At 31.6% G+C, this 16,295-nt stretch overlaps 1 long non-coding RNA gene across 1 annotated transcript; it reads left to right on the forward strand.

Moving 5' to 3' along the window:
- The first annotated feature begins 2,628 nt into the window (after positions 1–2,628).
- On the forward strand, positions 2,629–5,253 carry LOC120162682. Its single transcript, XR_005519571.1, has 3 exons — positions 2,629–2,690; positions 2,770–2,806; positions 5,092–5,253. It is a non-coding gene; the product is annotated as an uncharacterized LOC120162682 (long non-coding RNA).
- The last annotated feature ends 11,042 nt before the right edge of the window (positions 5,254–16,295 follow it).

The raw sequence follows: 16,295 nt of genomic DNA on the forward strand, positions 1-16,295 counted from the left end.
AATTATCATGTATTTTATATATTTCCTTTCTTAGAATTTATAAATTCGTTATCTCTTAAAATTTTAAAACTTCATCATATAATATAAAATATTGCATTCTCTGCTTAGCATTACAATTTTTAATCCGTTCATGTTTCAAACTGGTATGTAAGAAAATTATTTGTTTTCCCCTATCTTTCCAATTTCAAAACTTGGTATCTTGATGATTATTTATTTTTCGTGAAAAAAATGTGACATGTTATAATTGCGTTACTTCAATAATGCAAAGTAGAATTGATGAAATAATTACATGTTATGTTTAGTGTAGAGATCAAATAATCCGAATTTAGATAATGTAATGATATGTTATAAAAATATTTTTTAAGTTTAATTTATTTTAGTCTATAATATTTAGTCTTTGGTCATATTATACCAATGGTTAATTGATAAAAATCTGGTATAATGTTAAAAATATTCCTAATGGTTAATTAAATAGTCACTTTGGTTCTTATTTTTTTAGTATTTTGTCCCCAAACATTTTATTTTAAGGCAAAAAAATCCCTATGTGGATGAAAATCGTTAGTTAACAAATGGTTAATATTACAAAATAGATGTATTTTTACCGTAAAATAAAACGGTGATGGTCAAAATGTTTCAAAAATAAAAACAAAATGACTATTTGGTCAAATGTTACGAGTCTTTTTACCGTAAAATAAAATGTTAGGGATCAAAATATTTCAAAAGAAAAATAAAGATCAAAATGACTATTTTAATAAACATTGGGGATTTACTTTGGTATTATGCCAAGAAAAAAGTGCATTCGAAAGGGATTTACTTTGGTATTATGCCAAGAAAAAAGTGCATTCGAAAGGTAGGTACAACATTTTACTTTTGCATGGTACGGATAGCGTTATGCTTACTACAGCTATTGCTGGAGAAAATAAATGCTCTGGAAACATAAATGGTTTTCGTGTGGGAGAAAGAGATAAGTTAGCTGAAATAATTAACTACTATCACAATTTTAAATAACATTTTCTATATCATTGATAATACATGCATGCATACACATCTTACAATATGCAAAATTACATTTAAATTTGAGTTTTCTTTATAGCAAGCTTGGAGATAGGTTGAATTTTTAATGAAATGTTACGTTGGTGTCGTCAATACATACAATCTTATTAAATTTGGAATTTAAAGTTACTATTTTCGGATGCAAGTATCTCGTGGGAGTTAATTAATAGACTGTAGCACACTACATGATGGAGTTATTCATAGCCAAATTGTGTGCAACCACTACAACAAAAGTGTTATACAACGTTTTTAGCGGCGTTTTGAGAGTAAACACCATTAACTTTAAACATATAATTGCGTTTACATTTCAAACGCCACAAAATGGTAATTTTAGCGGCGTTTTTATACAAAACGCCGCGACAGAGTAGTACTTTCGCGGTGTTTGTATAAAAATGCCGCAATAAGGTTCATCTATAGTAGCTTTTTTTCAGCAAACGCTGCAACATAGTAGTACTTTAGCGGTGTTTTATACAAATGCAGCAATAAAGTTCATCTATAGTGGCATTTTTTCAACAAAGCCGCAATAGAGTAGTACATTAGCGGCATTTTTATACAAATGTCGTAATAGGGTTCATCTATAGTGGTTTTTCAACAAACACCGTAATAGAGTAGTAATTTAACGGTGTTTTTATACAAACTCTGCAATAGGGTTAATCTATAATGATATTTTTTCAATAAACGCCGCAAAAGAGTAGTACTTTAGCATCGTTTTATACAAATGCCATAATAGGGTTAATCTATAGTGGCACTTTTTCAATAAAAGCTGCAACAGAGTATTACTTTAGCGGCGTTTTTTTTACAAACGTCACAATAGTTTGGTATGTTTGTGGCGTTTGGGTTTTAAAACGCCGCATATTTTAAAAGGTTTATCTCCTTCCGTTCAGCCCTTTTTTTAAATTCCGAAATCACTACTTGCCCCCAGGTATTTCTCAAATCTCCATTTCAGTCTCTCTCTGCCATGTCAATTCCATTTGTGTAGTATATCAACTAACCTGATTTTGGTGAAATTTGTGTGTGCATAGAAACGGGCTAGGGATGATACTAGAGTCGAATCTAGGGTTTGCATTTCCGGTTGGTTTTATAAACATGGAAAGATCCAGCGGCAAAATTCCCAGCAACTTCTGTCAAATTTCCTTAGATTATTTTTTCCTGTTTCCTCCATCGTTTTCCCCAACCCCTTTCTTATTTTGATCGAAAGGAATTAATTTTTTTTATCTTTACATCAATTTCCTTACCCACCAAATAGGTCTAAGTCTTAACCGTTAAATCTGTTTAGTTTATTACCTTTACTTGTTTATTTGTTTGGTATTGTTTGATTTGCTAATTGGTTAAGAATTCTTAAGATAATGCGTTTTTTTATGCTTTCCAGTATGAACTTTTTGGTCAAATTCTATGGAAGAAGTGGTTTTGGGAGTTTTGGAAGATGGTGAAGAGGAAGCTCCTATGTTTGCATCCATTGAAGATGATGAGTACCATTTGTTTGATAGCCAAATTTGCCAAATTTGTTTCATTCACATAACTGAAGCAATGTTTTTCATGGTGGGATTTTTTCTTTATCGTTTTTACTTTTGTTTTCTTAATTTAGAGGCTCAAGTTATTGAGAAGTCTGTTGAAGCCAATAAGAAACCTGCATAAAGGTTTTATTAACATCGATGGATATTTTTTTGAAGTTTCATATTTAGTTTTGATTTGCTTATATTTCTGATAGTTGTACAGGAAGAAACCTTCAACAACAGAACCAAACGCTAAAAATGTAACACCCCAACCCGTACCCGACCCGGATACGAGTTCGAGATGTCACATTGACCTTTTAAAACAAAATTCTTAACAAAATACAAATGATTTGGACTTATTTTTAATAAAATACGCTAATATATTGTTGAATTATGCTCTTTATAACAAATTTGAAAAAATACATATTTATGAACAATACTATACGGTATGAACAATACTGACTTAAACTTCCATCCGTATAAAATTACCATTTACATATACACGTTTAAAACATTACAAAACTCAATCATATTATTTTACAAAACCAATTAGAGCATATCATATCAAAATCTTTATTTACATGCCAACCATTATCCTTATTACAAAATACATATTATACATTTCTTTTCTGATCTGATCTTTGGAAAGGATAAACTGACCTGTCTTGCAAAACTTTTATCAATCTTCATCTTCTCGAAACCTACGTGTGAAACAATCACACGCTAAGTCGTTGACTTAGTGAGGCATATAAAACATATAATAAAAATAATGCCTTTCATATCCATATGAACATATCATCTACTCATTCAATCATGTCACATATGATTTCATGTAAATAATAATAGCATGATAACATGTAATAATGCAAACACTTTTATACCTTTTTGTAAGCCCATGTACATTACTAAGAACTCAAGGTATTCGAGTACATTGAGGTTGTGTACTATGCTGTCACCACAGCTTGTATGGAGTCCCACTAGGGGCTATGAAATTTTGTCCCGAATGACCTATGTATTGTATTTGTCCCGAATGACCACTCCTTAAGAACCATATACATATTCCAGTGGATCAAATCTGTCTCAAAAGACCCTGTAAATGTTCCAAAGGAAACATATATGTCCCGAAGAACCACATAGAACCCTCGACTCCTGGCATGTCAACTATACCACTAGCTCTCATATCATATAACATAGGCATTATCATTTATACATTTCATATCACTTGTTCTTTCTTTTCTGTCACATACCACATGTATGTGTAACCATATATTTCATATCATATCACATGTATCATGTATTGCATATTCATATGTCACATAACTCACATGCAGAAATGCACTTACTCTATAGACATGTGCATGTATTCTTTTTATTGCTCTTATGATCACATATAATATCATATACCTATTTCTATGTACTAATGCACAAATCATAATCAAATAACATTTTAGAAGTTACTTCTTACCGTAGTAACTTTGTCACTGACTCATCGCAAGCCAATGTTTGTTCTATAAGAACAAATTAAATTTCACTCACCTTAGCCTTGCTTTGATTCGATCCTAATTCTTTGATTGTTCCGAAATTTGTTTAGGCTCAATACCTACATAAACATTATTTCTGAGACAATTATCAAAAGCATAAACCGTATAACTTGGTATTAATAACTTAGGCTAATTTAATAAACAAAATTTCCATTTTTCTTTTAGGGGTGTATCGATGCACTATGGGTGCATCGGTACACAAAATAGCTTCGAAATTCCCATGCATCGATGCACCTTCAAAAATTATCTTAGTGCATCGGTACACACTCATAGTGCATCGATGCACCTACCCATAATATACTATTTCATCCAGAAATCATCAACACTTCACCCAACTTGTCATGTATAAATTCCTTATTATGATACTAAATTCATCTATAACAATTTTAACAAATTTCTATCATTCCAACACCTTATAATCTTCCACATTTCATCCAAATTCTTAAGGCTAAGAATTATACCAAATTTTCCATGTTATCCAAACTTTGATTTAACACTTATAATTTCTTATTCATACCTATGACAAGTCAAATTTAGTTTCAAATTCAACTTATCAACTTTTTTCCAAGAATTCACTTAAAACCCCATTTTCTTTAATCTTTCATAACTTCTTCATCTTTTGATTTTAAGATAACTTAAGCTTTCCTTAAGCTTAGGTATCATCTAATGATCAAAACCCACTCTAAAAATTAACAAATAATCAACCAAATAGAAAACTCACCTTTTCTCTAGCTTGGGCACATTGGAGAATAGAAGATGATGAAGAATGAAGAGTAAAGTGATTTCTGGAGAAATCTCTCAACCTTATCCCCATATATATCATTATTTTATTCATTTCTAAGCCAAATGACCATTTTTCCCTTTAATTCCTTTAATAATTACTAACAAATTTTAGGAAATCTCCACATAAATCATTGAACTATTCAACTATTCTACTTTTATCAACAAATTCTAAAATTTTACAATTTAGTCACTAACCCGGTATTGATGATGTTACAAAAAAGCCGAAGAAGTTGAGAAGGGGAAATATCCTAATGCACCCAAACGTCCTCCTATTTCCTTCTTTTTGTTCATATAATGACCCTTGGTTTACTGTTTCTTTTTCCTTGTGTTAATTAATCCCAGGGGTAGTGCTTATAGGTTTCCCTTGTTACTTTTTTAGGGATGACTTTAGGAAATATTATAAGGAAGCAAATACAGATGCAAAGGGTGTAACAGAGGTACTCATTTCTCACTTTTGTGCTACACATGGTTTTCATTAGTGTTTCTCCTGAGAACAAAATTGGGTAGTGAGCATTTTGACGATGAAATTTAGGTTGCAAAAGAAGGTGATGAGAAATGGATATCCATGTCTGATGAGATAAGTTGTTGGTATTCAATTATTTTAATTGCACTTTTTTACTAATGACTTATGATGATTCAAACCAGGAAAAGAAGTGTTGCATTGATAAAGCTGTCGAGTTCAAGGCAGAGTATGAGAAGGCTAAAAATGATGAAGTAAGGCATCATTACCTTTCTCTTCAAACATTTGATTTAGCTTTCTGTGGTCCATAGTTCTTCCATTATTCATTTGTTGTGACAAACATTTCACTTGGTTGTTTTAATCAGGAGGAAGGAGCTTCTTCTGATAAGGAAGCCCTTGCAGCTGCATCACAAAAGGAAGCATAAGTGTTGGATGATTATTAGTGAGTTGTATAACTTGTGTTTTTGGAGTCCTCAAGAATCTGTTGTTTGTGTGATCTTTTTGAATTTCTTTTCAAGCTAATGGATTCTACTAGGTTTATGAATGTATTAGAAAATCATCTTGATTTCTATGTGAATGCTGAAAGAGTAAATCAGAATTAATTATATCAAATTTGATCTTTAGAAGTGCCCTTCAATTTTTTCTTTTGTTTGCATTTCTTAAGACAAGTTTTCACAATGTACAGCTTACGCAAGTGGACCATTATTTTCCAGTTTGAATGGATTATAATAAAGTTATCCAACATATCTTGACGTATTGTCCTATCATAGAGTAGTAGACTGAGCTTCACCACATCCTCTCCATGGTGATTAGACCAACTGGCAGTCTGTTCTATATCTTATTCCTTTGGCAAATTTGGCTATTAAGGAATAATCTTATGTTCTACTTCTCCTTCTGTTGAAAATATTTTGATGTTTCGATATAACAAATTAAGTTAAATGAATTTTAAGATTTTATAAAAGATTTTCTAAGTATATTCGATATAATTATTCAAATATCAAAATATTACTCCAAGTCTTTCAAAGTTCATTTTAATCCTTACTAAAGTGTAAAATTGTGTTTTATACTTAAACTATTTTTTAAACAAATTTTACAAAGTATTTCGAGCCTTAATCGAGCCAAAAATATTTTCTTTTTAAAAGGGTTTTAAGAAAAACCAGATTTCCCAGAGGGTATAGATACCCCCATGCATGTTTTGGCTCTGAGAGAAAACAGAATGTCCAAAGGGTACCAATTCCCCCCCCTCCAGGGGGTTACCGATTCCCCCTATTTAACAGTCGAAATATTTGAATTTTACACTGCAGAAATCGATCCCCTATGAGGGGGTACCGATTCCCCCACGCTCCAAGTTGGTTTATTAATTGTTTTCACATAAAAACGGCTCTATTAACTTCACCAATGATCCCCAAACATTCAGAAGTGATCCAAGGAGTATTTAAACAAGCTTAGAAGCCATTGATCAACAATAATTAACAAGAATCAAGAGAGAATCAAAGAGAAAGCATCAAACTCATTGTTTGAGCACTTCAAGCCTATTTTTCATTCAATATTCATTTTGCTTTCAAGAACACTACTTGTACTCAATTGTATTCATTCTTGAGTGTTCTTTCTTTGTTCTAGAATTGTGCAAACAATCTACCTTGAGAGGTTTTCCTTGTAAGTTTGCAAATTTGTGTATTTCTCTTTGGGAGAGAGTGTTCTCAAGAATTTGGGGTATAATTCTTAAGGGAGTTGTAAGGTTACTCTTTGTCCTCAAAAGAAAGACAAATCAGTGAATTTGTGGAAAATCCTTAGTGTGGATAGCTAAGGTAGTGGACGTAGACTTTGGTTGAGAAAGTCGAACCACTCTAAATCACTATAAAAATATTTTCAATTTTCTGCAAAAGCTTCCACCAAAATTTTTTATTGCCAATTCATCCCCTCTTGGCTAATTCCATCGATCGATTAACTTAACAATTGGCATCAGAGCCTCACTCATTTGAAGGTTTAACCACCTCTTGAGTCGATTCGGGAAGAGTTAAATCGATAAAGATGGCGTCCACTTCCGGTTCATTCTCTATGGAAGAATCCAGACCAATTGACGTGCCTCCATACTTCAATGGAACAAATTATCGTCGTTGGAAGAATTTCATGATGATATTTATCCAAGCATTTGATATGGAAGCTTGGATGATGATCGAGAAAGGATATTATTCTCCTACGAAGAAGGCAAAGAAGTGGAGTAATCAATAACGGAAGAAAGCTCAACAAAATACAAAGGCTATGCACATGTTATGTTGTGCAATTGATCCTAATGTATATAAAGGAGTTTTTTCTTGTTCAAATGCCAAGGAGATGTGGGATAAGATTGAGGAGATCTATAGAGACAAGGAAGAAGAACCAATAAATATGATGTCTCTATTAGCTCTCACAGAGCCAAAGGTATCTTCTAACACAAATAGATTAAATTCAAAATCTTTTAATGAGTTACAAGATGCTTATGATGAATTATTTTCGGAGTTTGAGACCATGAACTCCAAATACAATAAATTGATTTATAAATGTATAGCTAAAAATGATCTTCTTTTTGAAAGCTAAAACAGATTTAGAAAATCAAAATGAAATGTTGAGAAATGAGTTAGAGCTTTCAAAAACGAAATCTGAAAACTTTGAAAAAGAAATTTTCAAATTAAACAAACTTCTTCTAGAAACGAAAATGGATTTTGAAAATCAAAATGAAATCTTGAAGAAGGATTTAGAGCTTTCAAAAATGAAATTTGAAATTATTGAAAAAGAAAATTTCGATTTGAAAGTTAAGCTTGAATGTTTAACAAAAGAAAAAGAGATCATTTTAAATAATTCATCTAGTTCAATAATGACAATATGTTCACATTGTCATTATCATGGTCATAAGGAACATACTTATCCTTTAAAGAAAGGAAAACGATTTAAAATTAGACAAGTATGGGTTCCAAAAGGAACAAGAGGCATTGAAACTAATGTTTAAGGATCCAAAGCAATTTGGATACCAAAATCTACTTAAATGTCTCTTGTAGGTGTGTGAGAGCAATGGTGATAAAGATGATGATATTCAATATGCTCTAGCCACACATGAAAAAGGAATGTGTAACCTCTAAACTTAATGTTATTATTTTATTTGGTTGCTCATTTAGTTTATGCATGCATGAGGGTTTAAAATATTGAATAATTCTAAATGATTATGTTTTATCTCATGTATGTTGAAAAATATTGTATGATGAACATAATAATTTTTGGTAATGTTTTATAAACTCTAGTTCATCATATTTAATTTTTGGTCAAAATTGTTTTTAAAATGTAATTGATATCTCTTTAACAATTGATATCGATTTTTCAAGAACTTTGATATTGCAAAATTTTGACCTTAAATTTTTCTTAATGTTTATGCATAGATCTTATTTTTTTTAATATTATAAAGTTTTAATGCATAACATTTTCAAAAACTTTATGCATAAAATCTTGATTATCGACATTGCATAATGTTTTATTTGTGAATGGGTTAAAAGCATAATCTCTTGATAAATGAATTTAATAAAAGATACAATGTCTTATTTTAAATTAATGATTGCAAAATTGATTGACATTGCATCCAATTTGATTATGCTTATTGATCATAGAATATGGAACATTTACATGGTGCATTTAGATTCTATAGATATGACTAATTTATACCTAGTTACTAAGGATGAGCATGATAGTTGGTTATGACATAGGAGACTATGACATGCTAGTATGAGTGTTTTGCAACGACTAATTCAAGGAGATTTAGTAAGAGGGTTGCCAAAACTAAAATTTGATAAAGATAAAATCTGTGATGTTTGTGCTAAAGGAAAACAAATTAGAGTTTCCTTTAAGTCCATCAATGATGTATCAACTAGTAGAGTATTACAATTGATCCATATAGATCTTTTTGGGTCAACTAGAACTACTAGCTTGGGTGAAAAACAATATGCATTTGTATTGGTAGATGACTATTCTAGATATACTTGGGTTCTATTCTTAAGTGCTAAAGATTAAACATTAGAAAAATTCATCACGTTTTCAAAAGTAATCCAAAATGAAAAAGGTTACTCTATAACTAGTGTTAGGAGTGATCATGGAACTGAATTTGAAAATCATGGATTTATTGAATTTTGTAATTCTAATGGTATTAGTCATAATTTTTCAGCACCTAGAACCCCTCAACAAAATGGAGCTGTTGAGAGGAAAAATTGAACTTTAGAAGAAATGGCTAGAATCATGCTTTGTGAAAACAATTTGCCAAAATTTTTTTTGGGCAGAAGTCACAAATACCGCTTTTTATGTTATTAATCGAGTAATTATTAGGCCTATTTTGAAGAAAACTCCATGTAACACCCAACCCGATATCCAACCTGAATACGAGTTTGAGGCGTCACATTACTTTACAAACTTTGAGTTTTAAAGAAAACCGAAGAATTTTTTTAAAAACTTTCATTAAAATAACATTTTTACTTTACATAAGTTGACCAAAAACAAGACACAACTGATCAGAGCATTTGTAACTAACATATTTCTTACATGCCAACACACTACATACAACAAAATACATACTATGACTTTACATCTGATCTGATCGCTGAGTGAAGATATGTTGCTCTGTAATTTCCTATTCTCGATTCTTTTGCTCTTCGGAACCTACGTGTAAAAACACTTACACGCTAAGTCATAGACTTAGTGAGGCATAATTACATAATAAAGAATTACTAAGAATATACTATCCAAATGTAAATATACTATCATATTATCATTTATCGTACCACATATGAAACAATGTAAATCATAATAATACCATATTAAAAATACAATCATATACATACTCTTTATGTCTTGTTTAAGCCCATATACACTATTGAGAACTCAAGGTATACGAGTACTATGAGGTTGTGCACACATATGTTGTCACCACAACTCAATAAATGTCCCGAATGACCTATCTAGAGGTCATCAAAAACCTTGGAAACTATCCATAGGTCCCGAAGAACCTAGGTAAACTGTCCATATGTTCCTTAGAACATAGGTAAACCCTCGACTCTTGGCATGCCAACTATACCTACAATTCTCATACTAATCATGGGAATTATCTTTACCTTATTACATGTTCACACATTCATATCACATATCTTTCCTATAGCTCTTTATCACATGTTCATATGATCATCTTATCACATATACCTTTTCTCATATGATTTCATATTCTTTCTTATGTTCTTATCATACCTCTTATTTCATATTCGTTAAGTAATATATAGATCATTTTAACTATTTCACATATTTATCCAATTTATCTATATATATTTACACAACTCATTATATATATATATATATATATATATATATATATGTACATGTCAATACATCTGCTCAGGCATATATATAAATAACAAACACATCACACACACACTTCACATAATATATATATATTATAATTCATTCAATCACATATGACACATACACTCATATATATAAGCTCTAATAGGAAAATAGACTTACAATAATTCACATAGTATATCCCATAGACATGTAACTTTTCATGCATGTTCATTTCAAGCATATCACATAATTCATATGTATGAATTCATATCATGTTTCATAATATTGAATAAATCATGTATCAAGATATTAAATCTAGACTTATCGCAAGTCTAGAACTGAATATACTAACATAATCATGCTATGCATATGCACTCACCCAACCTTGCTTGTTTTGACTTGATCATAATCCTTTGTTTGTTGCGGAACGAAATTATTTTATATCTACAAGTAGTACATTGATACTAATCAGTATACTAATCATATATTTTAAACTATCACTTCTTAGGCTAAAAGAAAGTTATTTTTAACTTTTAATGAAGGTATGCATCGATGCTACACCATGTATCGATGCATCCCTTGTCGGGTGCATTGATGCACTGTCTATGCATCGGTGCATAAATCTCATTCGATGTTTGTATTTTAAGCGGGTGCATGATGAAATTATTATGCATCGATGCACTAATGGCATTCGTTGTTTCCATTTTTAATGGGTGCATCGATGCACTTCCTGTGCATCGATGCACACTGAACAATTTCTGGAAATACCCTTGATGCATCGATACACATTGAATGTGCATCGATGCACATAGCCTAGAAATGTCATTTTAAGCTCGAAACCCATCAACTCTTCACTTAATTCTTCTATTTAAGCCCATATCCTATTATTAAACTTAACCACCATACTTAAACCAACTTATATACATATAAACCCTCTTTATCTTCCATATCTCATCATGATTCTTAAATTTTAAGAATCTTACCAAACTTTCAACTTTGTTATTAATCCTTTCTACTTTCATAAATCTATTATTCTTATTGATGGTAAGTCAAATTCAACTTTCAATTCTTATTATAAACTCTATTTCAAGATTTCACTCAAGAACTCCAAACCTTTAATCTTCCCTAACTCATTTATCTTTTGATTTTAAGATAACTTAAGCTTTCCTTAAGCTTAGTTATACTCTAATGATCATAATCCAACCTTAATTTAACCAGAAATTATCTAAATAGAAAACTCACCTTTGTTTGGCTTCACACGTGAAGAAGAAGAGAAAGGAAGAGAACTCTGGAAACCTCTAAACTTTGTTTCCTTCATTCCACGTATCTATATATACCATGATTAATTTTTTTCTTTACAATTGACCATACTATCATTTCATTCTCATTCTTTTCAATTAAACCCTACACCACATTTCTGATATAAGTCTTTAAACCATTCAATTATTATAATTAAATCTCCAAATTTTGAAATATTACAATTTAGTCACTAACTCGGTATTGAGGATGTTACAAATCTCCCCTCCTTTTAAGAAAATTCGTCCTCAAATTTTCATTACACATACCGATAAGAACATGTCTTTTAATGTTCTCTTGCTCATTTCTCTACTTTATCTCCTTACAATTTATAATCAATGATTTGCTTTCACTTCCCCAAAGACCCAATCCATTTTTAATTATCTTATAACCATAACCAATCTCTTCTTCCATTATCCTTTAACTCAGAACACAACCTTAAATCTCTTCAAATGTTACTAAACATATACTTTACGAAATCAAACAATCTTTTTGTAACACTATCTACCATTTCCTTACTTTAATATCCACTTATAATTCACACTTTACACCTTTTTCATTTAATTTCCTTATCTATTTACTCATTTATAAATCACTATCTCCTTGTCTCATAGATCATATCTTTTTCCTTATTCCAGTCACAAATTACTTATTCCTTTTTATTACCTTTAACTTTTCAATTAATCCTTAACTTCCATTAACACACTAATCCTTTAACTATAATACTGGCATCATCACCTTACTTTATTATTCAACCCAGCTCTTTAAAGTCATACATATCTTCATTCGACCATCCATAGATATTCCTTCCAGTTAACATAACTATTCTTCATTTCCTTAACTTATTAAGCTTTTTTTTACTCATCTCTAATATAATTTCCTTAATTCACATTCAAACATTCCATCTACTCATATATGGTTATGCAAGCTCAGATCAACTAATATCATAACGTATTTATTGTACAATAGAAGATACCTGTTACTATCTCTGGATCCTCACTGTCTTCATTGATATTGAGATATATACTCTAGTCGTAGAGCGTATTTCCTGTTGAGTAGAAGATTCTGTCTGATTTCTTCCCTCTACCTCTACCTCGTCCTCTCTGGGAAATCGAAGCAGATCGTTCCGACTGTACGGCTCTCATGTCCCAATGGACAGTCTCTCATGAAATGTCCTATTTCCCCACATCGAAAACAGGCTCCCAATTCAACTCTACATTACCACCATGATATCTCCCACAAATCTGATAGTGTCTCTATTGTGCTCTTCCATCACCAGACTTTCCAGACTGAGTTGTCTAACTCTCATTTGATTTAATTCTTTACGGATGATGTCAATTTTGACGGTGCTTGAGATCGATAACCCGAATCTCTACCTTTCTTAGGTGGTATTATACTCGATGAAACCCCAGTTTTTAGAAGATTGAGCTCTCTGTTCCCCAAACCGTTCATTCTGAGCTCTTTCAAGATCTTTTGCACGATTTACTACCTCTTGAAAGGAGGATAAATTTAACACGATTAACATCTCTTTTAATCTCGAGCGCAAGCCCTCTACAAACCAATCACATGCATCTTTCTCGGTTGGAATCAACTCGGTTGCAAAACGACTTAATTTGTTAAACTCGCACTCATACTCATACACAGTACGATTCATCTGCTTCAAATTAAAAAATTCTTGCTTCATTTGCCTGATAAACTGATCTCCTATATACTTGTGCTTAAATCTTCCAAAATAAATACCAGGTTATCTGATCATTTGGCATCCTATGAATAACATTCGTCCACCAGATTCTCGCTTGCCCACAGAGAAAGGATACCATCTCATCTAGTTTCTCCATATCAAAGCAGTGGAGTCCCTCTAACATGATCTTTACATCATTAAGCCAAAGGTCCGCACAAACGGGACCTTCTTCGACTTAACCTTTGAACTCTAGAGCTCCTAATCCCTTTAACTCTTTGGCTACATTAATCCTCTGCGTTGAGGATGCATGAGGTTGGAAACGTGTCAAAATAGTATCCAACGTCCTGAAGAATACATCTTGATCTTGCACAGGCACTCCAGAGGGTGTCCGTCCTTCACCTTGCCTGGCCAGGGCAGTGAATTACTACTTTCAACTAATCTATCATCTCCTGCTTCACCCCGGAAGCTATCTTGTTCGGATATCTAATAAGAGATAACCAATGTTTCTATTAGCTAAACAACATACTCATTATTCTTATCAGATCAGAAGTTCTACTACTATGTTGATATGACACTTTTTAAGACACTATGGACTCCGATTTATGCCGAGAATCGACTAAACCGTAGCTTTGATACCATTAAATATACACCCCAACCCGATATCCACCCGAATATGAGTTTGAGGTGTCACATTACTTTACAAATTTTGACTTTTAAAGAAAACCGAAGAATTTTTTTTTTAAACTTTCATTAAATAACATTTTTACTTTACATAAGTTGACCAAAACAAGACACAACTGATCAGAGCATTTGTAACTAACATATTTCTTACATGCCAACACACTATATGCAACAAAATATATACTATGACTTTACTTTTGATCTGATCGCTGAGTGAAGATATGTTGCTCTGCAATTTCCTATTCTCGATTCTTTGCTCTTCGAAACCTACGTTTAAAAACACTTACACCTAAGTCATAGACTTAGTGAGGCATAATTACATAATAAAGAATTACTAAGAATATAATTATGCAGTCTACTATCCAAATGTAAATATACTACATATCATCATTTATCGTACCACATATAAAACATGTAAATCATAATAATGCCATATTAAAATACACTATTGAGAACTCAAGGTGTACGAGTACTATGAGGTTGTGCACACATATGTTGTCACCACAACTCAATAAATGTCTCGAATGACCTATTTAGAGGTCATAAAAAACCTCGACAACTGTCTATAGGTCCCGAAATCCTAGGTAAACTATCATATGTTCCTTAGAACATAGGTAAACCCTCGACTCTTGGCATGCCAACTATACCTACAGTTCTCATACTCATATCATGGGCATTATCTTTTACCTTATTACATGTTCACACATTCATATCACATATTTATTTCCTATAGTTCTTTATCACATTTCATATGATCATCTTATCACATATACCTTTTCTCATATGATTTCATATTCATATGCTATATATTTCATATTCTTTCTTATGTTCTTATCATACCTCTATTTCATATTTCTTAGGTAATCATATAGATCATTTTAACTATTTCACATATTTATCCGATTTATATATATATATTGTAACATGTCAATACATCTGCTCATGCATACATATAAATCATAACAAACACATCACACACACACTTCACATACTTAATATATATATCCTATAATTCATTCAATCATATATGACACATACACTCATATATAAGCTCTAATATGGAAAATAGACTTACAATAATTCACATAGTATATCCCATAGACATGTAACTTTTCATGCATGTTCATTTCAGCATATCACATAATGCATATGGTTTAAATTCATATCATGTTTCATATTGAATGAATCATGTATCAAGATAAATATAGACTTATCGCAAGTTTAGAACTGAATATACTAACAATCATGCTATGCATATGCACTCCCTCAACCTTGCTTGTTTTGACTTGATCCTAATCCTTTGTTTGTTGCGGAACAAATTACTTTTTATATCTACATAGTAGTACATTGATACTAATTAGTATACTAATCAATATTTTTAAACTATCACTTCTTAGGCTAAAAAGAAAGCTATTTTCAACTTTTAATGAAGGTAGATCGATGCACTACACATGTATCGATGCATCCCTTGTCGGTGCATCGATGCACTGTCTACGCATCGATGCATAAATCTCATTCGATGTTTGTATTTTAAGCGGGTGCATCGATGAAATCCTTATGCATCGATGCACTATGGCATTCGATGTTTCCATTTTTAATGGGTGCATCGATGTACTTCCTGTGCATCGATACACACTGAACAATTTCTAGAAATACCCTTGATGTATCGTACACATTGAATGTGCATCGATGCACATAGCCCAGAAATGTCATTTTAAGCTCGAAACCCATCACTCTTCACTCAATTCTTCTATTTTAAGCACATATCATGTCATTAAACTCAACTATCATTACTTAAACCCAACTATATCCATAAAACCCTCTTTATCTTCCTATCTCATCATGATTCTTAAATTTTAAGAATCTTACCAAACTTTCAACTTTGTTATTATCTTTTCTAATTTCACAATATCTTATTCTTATTGATGGCAAGTCAAATTCAACTTTCAATTCTTATT

The sequence above is a fragment of the Hibiscus syriacus genome, unplaced genomic scaffold, assembly GCF_006381635.1.
Source record: "Hibiscus syriacus cultivar Baekdansim isolate YM2019G1 unplaced genomic scaffold, ASM638163v2 tig00111403_pilon, whole genome shotgun sequence".
NCBI lineage: Eukaryota > Viridiplantae > Streptophyta > Magnoliopsida > Malvales > Malvaceae > Hibiscus > Hibiscus syriacus.